The sequence below is a fragment of the Typopeltis vanoorti genome, chromosome 4, assembly GCF_054136105.1.
Source record: "Typopeltis vanoorti isolate ZY-2024b chromosome 4, IOZ_Tvanoo_1.0, whole genome shotgun sequence".
Lineage (NCBI taxonomy): Eukaryota > Metazoa > Arthropoda > Arachnida > Uropygi > Thelyphonidae > Typopeltis > Typopeltis vanoorti.
The window spans coordinates 37884586-37900422 of NC_143552.1; the positions used below are offsets into that span (position 1 = coordinate 37884586).

General features: G+C 32.8%; 1 long non-coding RNA gene across 1 annotated transcript in view; it reads left to right on the top strand.

Moving 5' to 3' along the window:
- Positions 1 to 367: 367 nt before the first annotated feature.
- Positions 368 to 15837, top strand: part of LOC150107234 (uncharacterized) — a 182436-nt gene continuing 166966 nt past the window's right edge. The window contains exon 1 of the long non-coding RNA XR_016548226.1: positions 368 to 392. This is a non-coding gene — a long non-coding RNA (uncharacterized LOC150107234). The remainder of the gene's footprint in view (positions 393 to 15837) is intronic.

A 15837-nucleotide genomic window follows, 5' to 3' on the forward strand; every position in this document is an offset into this window, starting at 1 on the left:
TCCAGCCCCTCGCAGAATCACATCACTTTAAGGTCATAGGATGTCCTGTTAACTTTCTCTTTCCGTACACTTTAGAATGCCTTCCTTCTTAGATTAACAGGAGGTTGACTTACATTTCCATAAAGCCGAAGTATTTCCGGAAATGTTTTCTCGCCAATTATGAGACGTTTAAGAGAACCTTATAGTTGGTGTTCTTAGTGCGGAACAAGAATAAACTGATTAACGCTTTGAAGCCTGAAAGAAACGGAAAATTATTTAAATCTTTCTTACAAAAATAGTGACCATTAATATTCTAAAAATATTCTCTTTGTCATTAAAGAATACACAAAGCAAATCAAGCTTGCTACTTCTATTTAAGAGCCAAAGATTTAGGCTTATATATGAAGAATTGAGTAAGTAAGAACTTCAAATTTAAAATAACTTAAATACTGCGTGCAATTAGAGAACATTAGGGTGTATATTCCTTGTACTGTTTGAATAATGCTATAAGGAACTATAAACTCGATGAGTTAACGTAAATGATGGAAAAAAATCCATTTAACCTGTTTACAACTGGACTCTAATGTGCTCTAAGCATGGAAAAAACCTGTAATTATTGTGTAGTGTCACAATTATAGTTCACTAACTATTCTGGTTGATGTGCAGTTTTGTGAATAACTTGCATGCGTGTGTGTTTTCGTATAACATTTTTTTTTCTCAAATCTTGGGTATCCTGTCTACCCAATTACATCTCCATAGGAACCTGCTAAAGGTTCCTCTGCTTCCAACTGAAATCGATATTATAAAAAAAAGTCTTCATTAACGTGATTTATCAATATGGAAGCAAGCGCCATTTCCACAGGTCCGCACAAGGTATCACTGGAAAGCGGAGAGATCCCAAACTGGTTGGTGGTAACTTCACCTTCGAATTCCTGTTATGCCATTCGAAGTCATTCCTCGAATTCCTGATATTCCACAATACTTCTCCTCCCCGTACAACCCATCAGGGTTGTACAGGATACTGTGGTAGTACTACTTGATTAAGTTTACCTTATTATTAACTTGCTATGAACAATTTTTCTCCTGATTAGACTGTTATTTGTCAGTTCTCTAAGAAGATATTTTTAACATTTTTAACAAGAACATGGTCTTCAGTCTTGGTTATGGTTTCGAGTCGGGGAAATATTTTTCTTCTCTTCCACATGAAAGAAGCAAACTCAACGGAGGAGGATTTTTTTTTGTAAGTCAATTAATTGAACTGTTAAGAAAAAAAAAATTGTGGCGCGCGCGCGCACACAGATACAATGTTTGTATAATTAAATTTGTTTATTGATTCAACTTGACAGTACTAGTCCGTCTTACCATAAAATCAACGATTTTATCAGGATTTGTGGGTAATACAGTTTTCAGCAATTGCAGACTACATTTTTCTAGCAGAATTGAACGCATAAATAATTAAAACTTTTTTTTTTTTATTCGTATATCATCAGCGAGTTTTTGCAATTTTATCCTGAATCCTTCGAAAGTAAGTGCGACAAAGGACTACTGAAAACGTTCGCTCATTTTTTTTTTGTTTTTTACATTTACTGTCCATTGTACAAATGTATTAAAAAAAAAGCAAATTCTTAAATCACTTCAGTTAAGAAATTCAGTTTTAAGCCTAATTTAATTTTCAGAGTCAGTCAAGTTGCCACTCAGTTCTCTTGCATTAACTGTTAACTTGTCTTGATTCATTTTACTACGAATAAGATGCAGGGTTCGAATCCCACAGAGGTATCGATATTTATGAAAAGTCTTCAGGAAGTATTTCCGTAATGCCGACGGATGGACTCAATACACGCCTCATGGTTGGAAAAGAACGCCGTTAAGTTCTCTGTGCTGACAGGGATCATTTCTTCCTAAGACGGGAGCTTTTAACAGCTAAAGAAGTGACAGCATTTTTTTCATGTCACAGGCAGACAAACAAGACAGATGATCTAGTGGGCCCAAAGAAAATTAGCACGTATAATGGGCTCACAACTAATATATTCTGTAATTTGGCGGTTTGGAATAGTTTGAGAGAGAGAGATCTGTACTGGATTTGCCGAGGTCGGATTCCGATTAGGTAGCAAAATAAGAGAAACGTAATTAAAGGAAAGGCAAGAAAAAAAAAAATCGTAACCTCCACAGGTTACGAACCTAAAAAAAAGTGGTCATGTAAATGTAAATCTAATCAGAGAGGACCACTCAATGGGAGGATCACAAATTCAGGATCAGCATTTTCTCCAGTAGAATGGCCATCCAACCAAATCTTTATGGAGTGGGTTATATATATTGCTATAGCGGACTGAAGAAGTCCATGATTGGTTTCCATGACAGGAAGCAAGAAGCTCAGTTTATCTAACTGGTCATTATCTGCTCTACAAAGATGCTATAGTCTTATTGCTTTAACGAGTAAGATTGTCAGAAAAGTGGCAATCAGACATTATCGCCATTAAGACCCAAGTGCATGTGGAAACAAACTCTTCTATTAATATTAACGCTAACTCATTGTTGACATCATATTAACATTGAAAATGATATCATATATTGAAAATTCTATGGTTTGCTAATAAATATAGAAGACAATTCCATTGTTTACTCTATTCTGTGAAGTCTAACATTAAATAGAATGATATATTTTATAAATATATAATACGTTATTATTGAAATTAAACGCTAAATACTCTAAATCTCCAAATGCATTTAGGCAACTTCTCCTAAATGCGATAGGTAAAGTTGCCTGAAAACGTTACTGGGTATGCGAAGTTCGACTTATCAACACCTGCAGAAAAAATCTTGCGTTTTGTGGCTTTCGTCTGGATATTTTATCCAGTGCTGACAAAATGCATACTTATTGGAAAATTTGGGTAAGTTAGAACCTGCCTACCACCTCAGACCAAAAATATTCCTTCAAGAATCATTCTTTCCAGAATAAAAAGAAAAAAAATAATGTTTACTTGGATGGCAAATTCACAAAGAATTTTATGAAATTGCAAAATATTTTCTTTGTCAAGAATTTCTTCAATTTTTATTCGACTGCATTTCTCATTGTTTAGTTAATTAATAATTATTCCATTCTGTAGGATTATTTGAGTTTGTTATAATTTCTTAAATATTTTTCTTTATTTAAGTAAGTTTATATATAAACGTTTTTTTATAAATTATGTCATATAATAAAATAAAATGTGATATTATCTTTAATTTTTAAGGAATACGCAGAAAGAATATAATACACAAAATAATTATTTTGATAACTTTTGTTTATATATTTGTGCAAAATCTGTTGTATAAAAATCCATTTTTATTGATATTTTTGTCGGACATTTTAAATTGTTTCTCTGAAGAAAAATATTCTTTCCTTGCCAATAGTCAAATACTTGGAAGAAAAATGCAAAAAAATTACATTTTTTTTTGCTATATTTATTTATTTATTTCCTACTTCATAAGCTGAACGACTGAAGAATAAAATTTTCAATTTCGAAAAGCTACTTTCCATCTAAGGCTCACTTCTTTTTTTGTTATTTCATCAGACAGAGAATAAGAAATGAAGCAAATTTGGCCCCCAGTATGGGTACACGAGGTTGCTTCTGTGCCACAACTTAAACAAACCACTGACACTAACGTCCAAGAAACACGGTTGTAGAGAAGAACTTTTCAACATATTTTACCCTTGGAATCTGAATTTTATAAAGAAAGTAATGTTCGCGACTCTCGCCGCTTGCCTAATGTTACGTATAATTTAGCCCTTTTCCTTTCATAGCTACTGCAAGGCGTCTGTAGATATGAATTATTAGAGGGAAGTAGCGCCATCTATCTTCGTAAAAACAGCGAGGAAAATATTCGAGTGCTACAATCGTGTTAACGAAACATTAAAATAAATGCCAGATGCATCAATTACTAACACGCATTTCGTAATTCTAGGGTCATAATTCTTAACCTGGAGTATGCCGCTAGGGGACAGCACACACACGCACGCACACACACACACACACACACACACACACACACTCCTGTGAATAATCGTACAAATTTTATGAGGAAAATATTTATATTTAAGTGGGACGTGGAAGTTAATGTGGTTTTCTGGTCTTCGTTTATTCTCCAGAGATTGTAGAAAGGGTTGAATTATTCGTTACTGTCACCTCTTATATGAAAAATACATTTATAATGTGAAGTGAATTCAGCTTCTTTTTTTTTTTTCTTTTTCACATAACATTTAAAGACTAGATATTTCCCCAAATTCACATCCCGCTCACGGGTGATTCATATTTCGGTAGCATGTTAACGATTAATGTGTTTATTTGGTTTTGCTGTAGAGAACTTCGATTTCTTGTCGGTAATATGTAAATATGGATATATAGTATATCGTTTGCGGTAAGTACGTATACACCAACGAGGACGGATTACAAACTACTATTCTATTAGTTTGTAATGGAAGCTCCTATTAGTATCGGAGCAACAGTAATTTCATTTGGGAAAATATCTTCTCAATAACTGGTCTCTTGATGTTACTACTGTATACCTAAAGTATCTTGAAAATTCTTCACAGTTGGTTCTATAGTTTAAGATTTCCTTTTATCTAAAATTAGATCACGGTATATTAAGTTTAGAGCCGTTCCTGGGGAGGGGGGGGAGGATATTCATGTTAAAAATTAAAAGTGATTTTTATTTAATTAGTTATCACGATATTTTTATTTCTGCTGGATGTTACACTTTATTAATAAGAATAGGAAGTAATACATGATCGTTTAATTTGAAATATGCTACATTTCTGTAGATAACCATATATTAAAAAGGAGTTATATATAAGTAAAAATAGACATTTGTTTGTTAAGAAATCTTTCCGTAGTATATCAAACATATATTCTGTGAGCCAATGTTTTTCTAAATGAGAAAAATAAATGGATGAAAAAATCATAAAGAGTTGCATATCCCAACAGAACTTTTATACACTGATGCCATTCATTACGATGGGAACTGAACCTAGAGATATTTGGTTTATTTAAGATATATAATGTTTACTGTGATTTATTACGCGTATTAAATATAATTTGATTATATTTAAAATATAATCAAATTATTATAATATTATATAAAATATATTATTATTTTATATATTTTATTTTATAAATTAATAATGTTAAACTATAATATAAAATTATAAAATATTATATTTATTACAAGTAGTTTTGCAAAATTCTACTTACATTAAACATTTCAACTAATAAACTAACACTGAAATACTTGGGAAGTTTTTAGTAAAAATCTAAATATCTAAATTTCGTCAAAATTTTGGCAAGCCGTATCCGATTTGTTATATGTGGACAGAAACGCATCTGTCAAGGACCTGTAAATTCTTATTCAGAAAATAACTTACAACAGACATAATGAAAAGTTGACCCAACATTATTGGTTACGTATCTTAATTTATCCACCAGGAACACACCGTTTCTAACATCATTTTCAAATACGAATATCTTGGAAAGCTAAATGACTTATTGTGCTGTATTAGTTTTTTCCACACTGTATGTCCATAAGCATCTTAGTTTGGTTTACAGGAGAAAAAAACAACTGGTACCCAATTTACTATCTTAGGAAACCTAAACCTAAAAACACAGACAAAACATGTTATTAATATTACAGATCATCTGATTTCAATGGAACGAGTTATTTGTTCGAGTTTCTCCAGATGATAGTACGTAGATCTTTTATTTCTTCTCTTGGTATGAAAAATTTTAATAACGGTTTTGCTGTACGATTGGAGAGGGAGAGAGGCATTTGCAAGCTCATGAGCGTTCAGAGTACGAAAATGACCTTGTGATTTAAGTTATTTTTAATGAATACTAAAGAATGTGACTTTTTACCGGTATGATGTACTATTGCAGTCATCTGTGAAATGTATAAAGACAGAAATTAAAATGCACCTTCTTTGAAAGCAGTTGTTTCACCAATATGGTTGCGCCAATATTAAACCTGCATTGAGGTTGGCTGGATTATGAACAGAATTTACATATTCATGCATTCTTCAAGAACTTCTTCCCCAGTTAGCCAAGAAACAAGTGACCTATAAAATATTCTTTTCCTCTATAAAATTCTACATGAGACAAAAGGATGTTGCGTTGAAATGAGAAAATATGAGCGTATTAAATATATACTATACAAAGGAAAAGAGAAGACAGAACTCTCCTTCTGTAATACTGAGGATAAACATGATACAGCTGGGTACGACGTATGACTTCATATAACAAATCTAAATAGAGTTTCCATGAGGCAGGGTAGATAATACGCTTTCCTCCATATAAAACATAAACAAGGTATGGTATTGAATATTATATGAATCTCAGCTATAGAAATTGAAACACTTGTCAAGATGGATTTAATAGTTAGTACACCAATCGTATGCGTACTAATAGCTGTAACTTTATTTTACTTTTAAGAAAATAAACAAAGAATGAATCATTGTTTTGTAGATCTCTTCTGCCACACTACTCTGTAAAGAATAGAGAGTTAGTTATTATTATTATCCAAAAGAGCTTCTTTTCCATACTGTTAGCTGTTTATCGTTTCAGAACCTTAGTAGAATTATGTATTGTTGCTCACTCTAAAGTATATTCGCAATGAAAATGTCTTTGTTGGCAATGGTTTGTAGCGGATTTTTTATACATTATATTAAGGATATTTCTACATATTAAAAGGGATTCTGTTGAAGTTGATAAAGTTCTGTCTATGACCCAGTAAAGTCGCTGTGAATGCGTTTAATCTTATGTTACAAGAAATTATCGATTATCATTAATTTAGCATAAACAATAATTAAATACAGATTATTTTCTGAGTTTAAAAAGTTACTTGCTGAATTATTTCGAAACAGTGATATACTGCCATTTTATATATAAAGGAATACTATTTATTTGGACTTGGTTCCAGTTTAATAACAAAAAGTTATATTGCACTCCAGAAAACCTTCCAAATTCACTTAGTTTTAGTAGAGAGGGAAAAAAAAGAAAAAGAAAAAAACTTATAAAATTGCTTCGAGAATAGGCTAAAACTAGTGTTTCGTTCCCGCGAAAGGCTTGAATAACGAATATAATACCAGATGATGTAAAGTTTCTTTAGATATTGCTGAAGGTTACTTTGGCAGAAGGCCAATTTTTTAACTTCTGTTTGAGGGAACGGTTTTTTTTTTAGAAATAAATGGAAGGCATATTACTTGCGTATATGTACGCAAATTTCACAGTCGTAATGGTTAGAGACTGCTTATATCCAGTTCATTTCAAAGAGTATTTTCCTATCCATATGTATGTCAGGCTTTCAAAGAAAAAAAAGGTAGAAAAATTATGGGGAATTTTTCTTTCTAGTTACAAGCATCATAAATATAGTTAATACAATCCTTGTGTCTTGGTGCTTATAAAAGATAAGTACATTTTATTAGTTATATGTGAGTGTAGTTTTAAATTTTTTTCAAATGATCAAAGAATAATATGAATCATGAAGAAAAACAATCATTTTATTATTCGTATGAAGTTATTATTATGAAATGTCTTGTATTTTAACATCTTATTCTAAGATAGTTAACTTCAAGGAAGAAAGGAAATTAGCTTTTTAATACAATGTCCGAGGTAACAGAGTCGATAAAGATGATGTCCTTTGAATGGGAGACAGACATGGGTTCAAATCTCATCTTAAGCAATGCTCGGGCGAGACTGAAACTTTTTGCACCCAGTTAAATAACTATCTGAATGGTAACAGCTTGATTATTACCTTAGTTCCTCTATGATAATTTGGCAATGCTTTATCATTGAATTTCAATATAAAATGAACAGACAAAGTAGAAAATGTTGGATATGTATACACAGAATTGAATAATGTCCAGTAATGTTTCACTGACGTGGCTTATTTATCTTATGTTGCATCAACACCTCTAATTAAATCCCGGAAATCTTTATGATCCGCCTGTAGGCTTTCTATTTTTTTATGAAATTCCATTATAAAAGCTCAGGGTAGAAACTATTTTTTCCCCAAAAAATATTGAGCGATAGCTTGAAATATTACAAGTGTTAACACATTCCTGTCAAACAGGTATTAAAGAATTACTTCGGATTAGCTGATAATGTACATCCAAGCGCTCGGACGTTAATCAAATATATAAACAGATATAATTAGCTTTACTCTGTTTTAATATAACGTAGTACAATCGATAACTCGCTGCCGTATCACCGATACAGCAATGTCTGGAGGGGATAAATGAAAAAATAAATAAATCTGTCACCTTGAAGAAGATTAATGAATGTTTTCTTTAAAGGTAAAAAAGGCGATACATTAAAGACAAATATGTACGTATTCATGATCAAAGAATTATTACTCCAAACTTTTCTACTTGATACATGTTTCAGTCTCTACTAAATTTCAGCGGTGAAAAATAAACAGGAATTCAATTTGTTTGACACTGCAGCAAATTGTGTCAGTTATAATTATGAAAAGTGTGCACATTTTAAATTTATCTTCATAAAGATAGTTCGATGAAATATCTTTTGTATTATTATACTGTTCTATCCTATATCTGCATATATGATGGGATATTATAAGCCGATAAAGTCGTATGATATAACTTTGAGTTTTGTTTTATTATGAAGACTGTGGCATGTAGTGACAAAGTATGAAAAAAAAATTGCTTTCAGACTGTGAATGATCTGAGACAGAATTTATTCTTTCTAATGTATAAATAAGTCGAAATATACTATGATTTCGAGAAAAAAGACTTCGAGAACGGAGCTAAGTTCTCGAAGTCTTTTTTTCTTTTCTCACAAAACTTTAAATTGAAATTTAATGGCTAACCATTCAACCTGGGTAATGCCAAAACCGAAAAGGGATATTTTCTCTGTGCTCTGCAATACTCAATGCATTTAAGTGCATCTATTTTCCATATGCATCTAACTCAGAACTATTAATCTGCTAACATCGATCTGTGTATTGAATATTAATTTAGGCTAATACTGCTTTGGAAAAGAAAAAGCTTCGGAAAGGCATATAGATAGATAGAGAAATGTCTGTGCGTTTGACAGACTATAATGCCTTTCTCTAAATCATGGATTATCTTTTGGGTTGAGCCACGCACCACATATAACCATAATATCCGATTAACAACGTTTGAGATATATTGGAGTGGGGGAAAGAAAAATAATGGTTCCCTGTTCACGTATCTCACATCTATGTTTGGATCACATTCACGTTAAAAATTATTCCTATCCTTTTACAATTATTATATATTAACTGCTTATATTTTCCATAAATACGGTTACCAAAACTATGCATTTCAGGGTATTTGTATAGGTGTTTTTTTCACTCATGAAACTAAGAAAGTTACTTTGCTTGAATTTGGAGAATTTGAAGAACTCTTGCATGCACTTACGCGATGGCTTGTACTCCCTCCCATTTATATCCAAATTATGTTTCGGTCCAAATATGTCTTTTTTCCCCTTCACATGCAGTATCTTCCGATTGTGAAGGAAAATAATCATATTTTTCTTCACAAAAATCCAGAAAAGCATAGAACTCGTTTAAGTCTTCAATGGACTAGCTTTGGTATAAAAATAAAAATTATGGTGTGTTATTAGAAGATCAAAACAACTACGGTGGTAGGGAAAAGTAACAGACCAACTGTCAACGAAATCTGGGTAATAAAAATTTTCTCCCATTTCTATTTATCTTCTAAATCCATCAGCAGAAAAATTCATAGGGGGCGATATTATAGTCGCAATGCTGGACATTGTTCGATTGTCATTAATTTCAAAGACTGAAGTCTCAATCATCAAAAGTATTATTAGAATAGTAAACAATAGTGTATGGTCATGTGAGCCTACCGGAAACTCTCACTGTATTTATAGGAGATAGAGAACTGTAGGTGACTACACAAACATCGAGTTGCTGTATCCTTGAATGAGTTAGGTTCATTTCCATTACACTTATTTATCATTGCGGTAGAAAGAACAAGTCATGACGGCGAGATATATCACCGTTCGAAGCAACTAAACAAAACTATTCAAGCTAATCGAGGCTTCCGCTAAGCTGCATAAGCAGAATGATGACCTCACACCCGCCGATGAATTTCATCTAACATTTAGAGACAATCAAAGACATCCATTCACGCAATAGAATTCAAATCTATAGCCCACTGGTGGGAGAAAAGATACGCCAAGAAGTCAGTCAACCAGACTGACTGGGTTGAATGATAATGCATTCATATTTTGCTAACAGAAATATCTGTAAGACTGCAATCTACAAGACAGTTATGAGCTCTGATTGTGTTTTAAATCCGATAGTACTTGTAGAATTATGGAGGAGATATAAGAAAAAAAAATTCAAAATCACTGAAGCCAGTAATACGATGAATTTTCGAGTGGAAGAATGGAATAAAACAATAACAATTCAGATTCTTCTTAATTCCATAATTACAAAAAGCTACTTCTTGAATGGGAATTTCTTTGAAAATTGAAAGAAATTCCATTCAAAAAGGCAATAAAAATTTGGAACGAAGACTGGGAAAAGCCAACTTTATATGGTTGCAGGATGGAACGCAATACAGGGTATATTGGGAATTCTATCATTTACACTCATTATTGATCTTTTCTTGAGACAAGTGCAAAGTATGTAAGAAACACAGGAATTTTAGATTTTTTTTCATTTAAATGTCAAGTTTTTCAGGTATTTAAGAAGTTTTAATGTTCAAATCTTCTAATGTATGCAAGTTCAAATCGTGCTTGGTTATATTATACTAACTGTAATCGATGTTGACGAATATGGTGATCATGTTACTAGAACCAGGAAAATATTTTATTTTCTTAGAAAATAATAAATAAACTAATAGCGTATTAGGAATATTTCACTGCGATTTGAATAAATATAAAAATATATTTTTATTGAATAATACATTTTTTATGATAAACACTGATAAAAATCGTAGAAAGAAGTCAACCCATATTCTCAGGTAAGCATGTTTTGGTGTATTCGAAAATCTCTCGCCGTTCGCATTCAAGATTGTCAAACAGTTGATAAAATGACAGGTATTGTCACAAGTTTGGAGTCATATTACCTTCTTTCTCATGTGACAGCTGCTTTCAGAGACTTTTCTGACAGCCAAATTTCACTACGTTTCAAGTTATAGTATAGGAAGGGGCCACTTAAGTCACACAGACTTCAAATGTGAAACGTACACCGCTTCGGGGAATGCGGTGTCCAATTGTTGATGCATGTACTGTTCGGTATTCTTAAGGAAGCGAAGACTGTGAGAAACCTTTGCATACAAAAAAAAAAAAAAAAACGACTTAAATTTTTATTTATTTTTTCATACTTTATATTATGGAATTGATATAGAAAGAAAAAAAAGGATTGGAATGCCAGAGTTTTCATAAGTATTATGCATAAACTGAAATCAGAAAAATTGAAAGAAATTCCCATTAAGAAAGACCTCTAAAAGTGGTCCAAGAAGAGACATGCTTTCCTTAGATGATTTGTTTCTTTTAATAATATTTAGTTTGGTTTAGAGCTTCCATAATTTGATTGATGTGTTCTTAGCATACATTTTCCCCATTTTATGAGCCGACACCACAAAGTCTATATATTTCTCATTCTTTGATTATTTTTCAATGTCCTCTGTCTGCAGTTTCCGGAGTTCATTACTTTCAGCGCATTAGTGGTAAGCCTCAGAACATAAATGTACTCATAGAACGACGAGAATTACGAGTTAGTTTCATATCGTACCTGGTTATTATGCCCAGTTTATGTGTTATTAATGGGCATTTCGCATACGAATATCTGGCCTCAAGCCACATGGTAGTAAAGTTGTCAGATCCTAAAGAACCGACATTTAACGTTTTCCTTTGCAAGAGTAGACTTGGTTTTTCTTTTATTACTTTAGCAGGAGCATTTGCAGCTGTCCCGTTCTCACGCACCAGTCTTCTCAAGAGCCAAAACTAATGATACGAAGATCATCGCCATGTATTATTCTCGCTACTCATTATTGTCATTGGAACAAAATAACCAGTTAACAAAACGTCTTCGGTGTTTAATACTGCTTCTGAAAAAATATATAAATAGATTATAACGCTGCAGGAACACATTAGGCTTAGCAACTTCAGTTAAAGCATGATTCATACATTTAAAATCATTTAGAGAGTGTGAAACCAGACGTGAAAATAATAAATAAACCCATTAAAAGTCCTATGGAGATAATGTAACCATGGATATAACTAGTACTAAGTAGACACATTTAATCAACGTTTCTAATGCAAAATAGATTCTTATAATTTACTGTTAGTGATAGTGAACTTTGGGAGGGGGGGGGGTCTTTGAGTGCAGGAACAAAAAAAAAGAAGCTGAAAAGACTTCTGCGAAGTAGAATTACAAGAAGGCCAAGCATGTTGTCAAGATCTTCGTTAGGAACGAGTTATTATAAATAAATATTCTTTTACAAGGTTATTATAAAACTGGATGTGGAAATGTCATTAAATCCGGGAACAATTTTCAGCCAATGTATTGTCTGTAAATTGCGTATGTTCCCTGGGCTGGATGCCTGATGTGCAGGATGAAATCCATACTTAAGGAACGGTATATAATTTATCTCTATATAATTCCTGCCACATTTGTGTGAAACAGTGTAATTTACTTTCAGATGAAAAGCCCTTATGGAAATTTTCCTAGTTCGAGAAGGGATTCGAACCCAGGGCTTCCGGGAAGAACAAAAAAAGGATTTATCCAATCTGGTGTCCTGAAAAAAATCATTTCAGAAAAAATTTATTTTTCAGATTATAAAATAGTGTTATTGTTGGGATTCCCTTCCTCCATTCAGTTCCACATAGTAGACAACAAATGAATGGTATAAAACTCACGAATGCCCATACATAAGAAAAAAAAATTGTTCGTAGTCCAATGCATGAACTACTGACGAATGTGTTCGAAGTCCTACAACCGAATATCGAATAACTCAGTGATGGAGAGAGAGAGAAATAGAAGGTTAACCAAATACTAAGTGATGATCACTGTGATCAAATCAAGTGGATACATTTATCAGGAGATCCACTATCAGGGTGCATTGTGTATATTCATGTATATTCACTCAGAACATCTTTTCTCCTCATCCTAAATCGCTTTATTTTAATATTTTTAAACATTTTTTTTTATTATGTTACATTTATACACACCAACAAATTCAATACCTTCAATACTGTTAAGTCTAATAATCGGTACGCATCTTTATTTAAGCTACCTTGTTGTGATAACAGTTCTCTGTTTGCGGTTCATCAATTAATAATTTCTATTAGAATTTGCTGTAAATCATTCCACATATTTTCCAATTAAAAAAGGTACTTTTTAATGTTTCCCAGCCATGAGTTGTTGAGAAACCTACAGTACATCAGCAGTGCGGGTAGGCTAAGGAATTTAGTAATGGTTTATTATTTTTATTTAGTTATATTTTTATAATCCAGAAATCCTGGCTCTAGAGACCAAACATGACTTTTTCAAGCCACTCGAAGCCTCTTATAAGCGGATCAGTAATCTCACATCGGGCGATGAATTTCATCTTCCACCTAATGACGGTCACAAACATCCATGCCCAGGGAAACTGTAACCCGCATTCGAACTGTAACTAGGATTCGACCCCTCAGCCTGCTTGTTGGAGATCGAGTACTTCAACCACTCGGCCTACCCAGCTGGAAACTCTTCACTGTTTTATTATTATTATTATTTAGTTCATTCTGTATCGACGATGCTCTGTGTTTTTCAACTGAAGGTGAATTAGCTACCTCCACGGAAGTGACAGCGGCTTTCTTACCCAAAATCGAGATTTTAATTTTTCATCCAGTGAAACATGGAAACCGTCCAAAAGAATAGTCCAGGTTTTACAAAACGCTAACAGACTTACGAGGAGCAGTATGACATAATTTCAATTCCAGCTCAGAGAAAACTAATGTCACAGAGTAGGCAGTAATACTCTTTAGTTCTACCATATTGGGTGGCGCTGCGATCGTCCAAATGAGCGCAGCACACAAGTAGTTCAAAATGGTAGTTGTTCTAGATGCGAATACAAAGCAGAGTGGTGATTGATAGTCTCATGCAAATTCATCCCATTTGAAAACTTTTTTTTAAGACAGCACTGTTCACGTGGAAACATCATCGCTGGGTTAGCTACTGTAAGTGTGAAAACCGAGGTCAGAGATATTCGTATTTCACCAAGTTGCATACCAATGACATAACTGCAGCATTTGCTGGATTGATCTTACCGAAACTGGTAAGATCAATTCACCTGTGGCCCTCTGAGAATGGCATTTTGCGGTTGACGTAACCGAGGATCTAAAACAACTGAAGAGCTTTCAACGTGGAGTAAAGACTTTTACGACATCGTCAAGCAGCATTTCACTCAGCAATGGAAAACGTGTATAGAATGATGGAGACTGTTGAAACATAATAGAACGTCCCCGAAAAATTAAAGATTAATCGTGTAAAAAGGAAAAGATTGTTAAATAAATTATATTTTCAGAGAAAAAATATATAAATAAAGCAGTGCTTTTGTATTGCCTCTGGTAATATATTACCTTTTCAACATCTCCATCTTTTTATAATGCTGTATATAAGAGTCTAGTTCATTCAAATGCAAAAAAGATTCAAAATTAATGACCTCTGCGTTCCCTGGTTCAGAAATTCCACAAATTATAACTAATCGGTTGATTCTCATAAATTACCACGATGCAATCCCTTTTAACACGAATATTAAGCAAACAAAGTTTGTGCGTAAAGTGTCTTCGATACTAAGCTTCTTTTGTGTGTAGAAGCTGTTGACTTCACATCGATGCTTAAAATCTTTCTTAAGAAAGTCTTCTATGAACACCTTGGATTACCTACCATTTTAGAATCTTCGGTTACTTCTGAACACCATCCATCACTCACTAAACCCTGGATGAGTAAAGTTGGGAGTCATAATCCAATACTGGCATGAGCATAGATTTGTATAACACCATCATAAATTAGATCCTTTTCAAAGGAATCTTCTTTTAATTAAACCCAACCTTCTAGGGATTTACTATCTCTCTTATCAATAATTATTGAATTTAAATCCCTTTCAAATCAAATACCCATATTGCTGAATTAACTCTTTTAAAATGTGGCCATTCAGTTTAAATCGGTCCAATATTATTTTAGCAAATCGCATATTGTTCGAATTACTGGCATTTGTCCGTATTAAATTTTAAACCCAATTTGCATGTCCACTCTATCAATCTGTTAAGATTGATAGAGTGGACATGCAAATTGGGTTTAAAATTATCAAAGATGGACATTCATATTATTCCTTTCCCTAGTCATTCATCGCAATCACATATATAGAACTTTTTTGATCTATTTCGATCTCATTTTTAAATCTAATAAGTTTTGAGGTATTAAATAGCTGTCAGGTATATCTTTTCCTTTCGAGTTATAATTTTTATTTAGAATATAAGATATTTTTCTTCTGTTAATTTTACTTTAAGAATATGCATACAGTAATTTCTTTAATGGTCGAATAATAACAAAATAGGAAGTCCGAGAAATAACAGAATAAGTCGGAATTTATATAAAGTTTATTTTAAAACGAGGCTCAAGTTCTGGCATATGTGTGTTTGCTAATAAAGGAGGAGTAATATTTCGATCCAAACCCCGATCCCATCACAAATACACCAGCCTTTACATTCTTAGAAGACTGTTCTGTATACTTTTTTTTATAATTTTGTTCCTGTGAATGGCATGTTTGAAAGGTCACGTTTTATGACATTCAAAGGAAATTCAAAGAAGACATCACCAGAAGAGAAACTT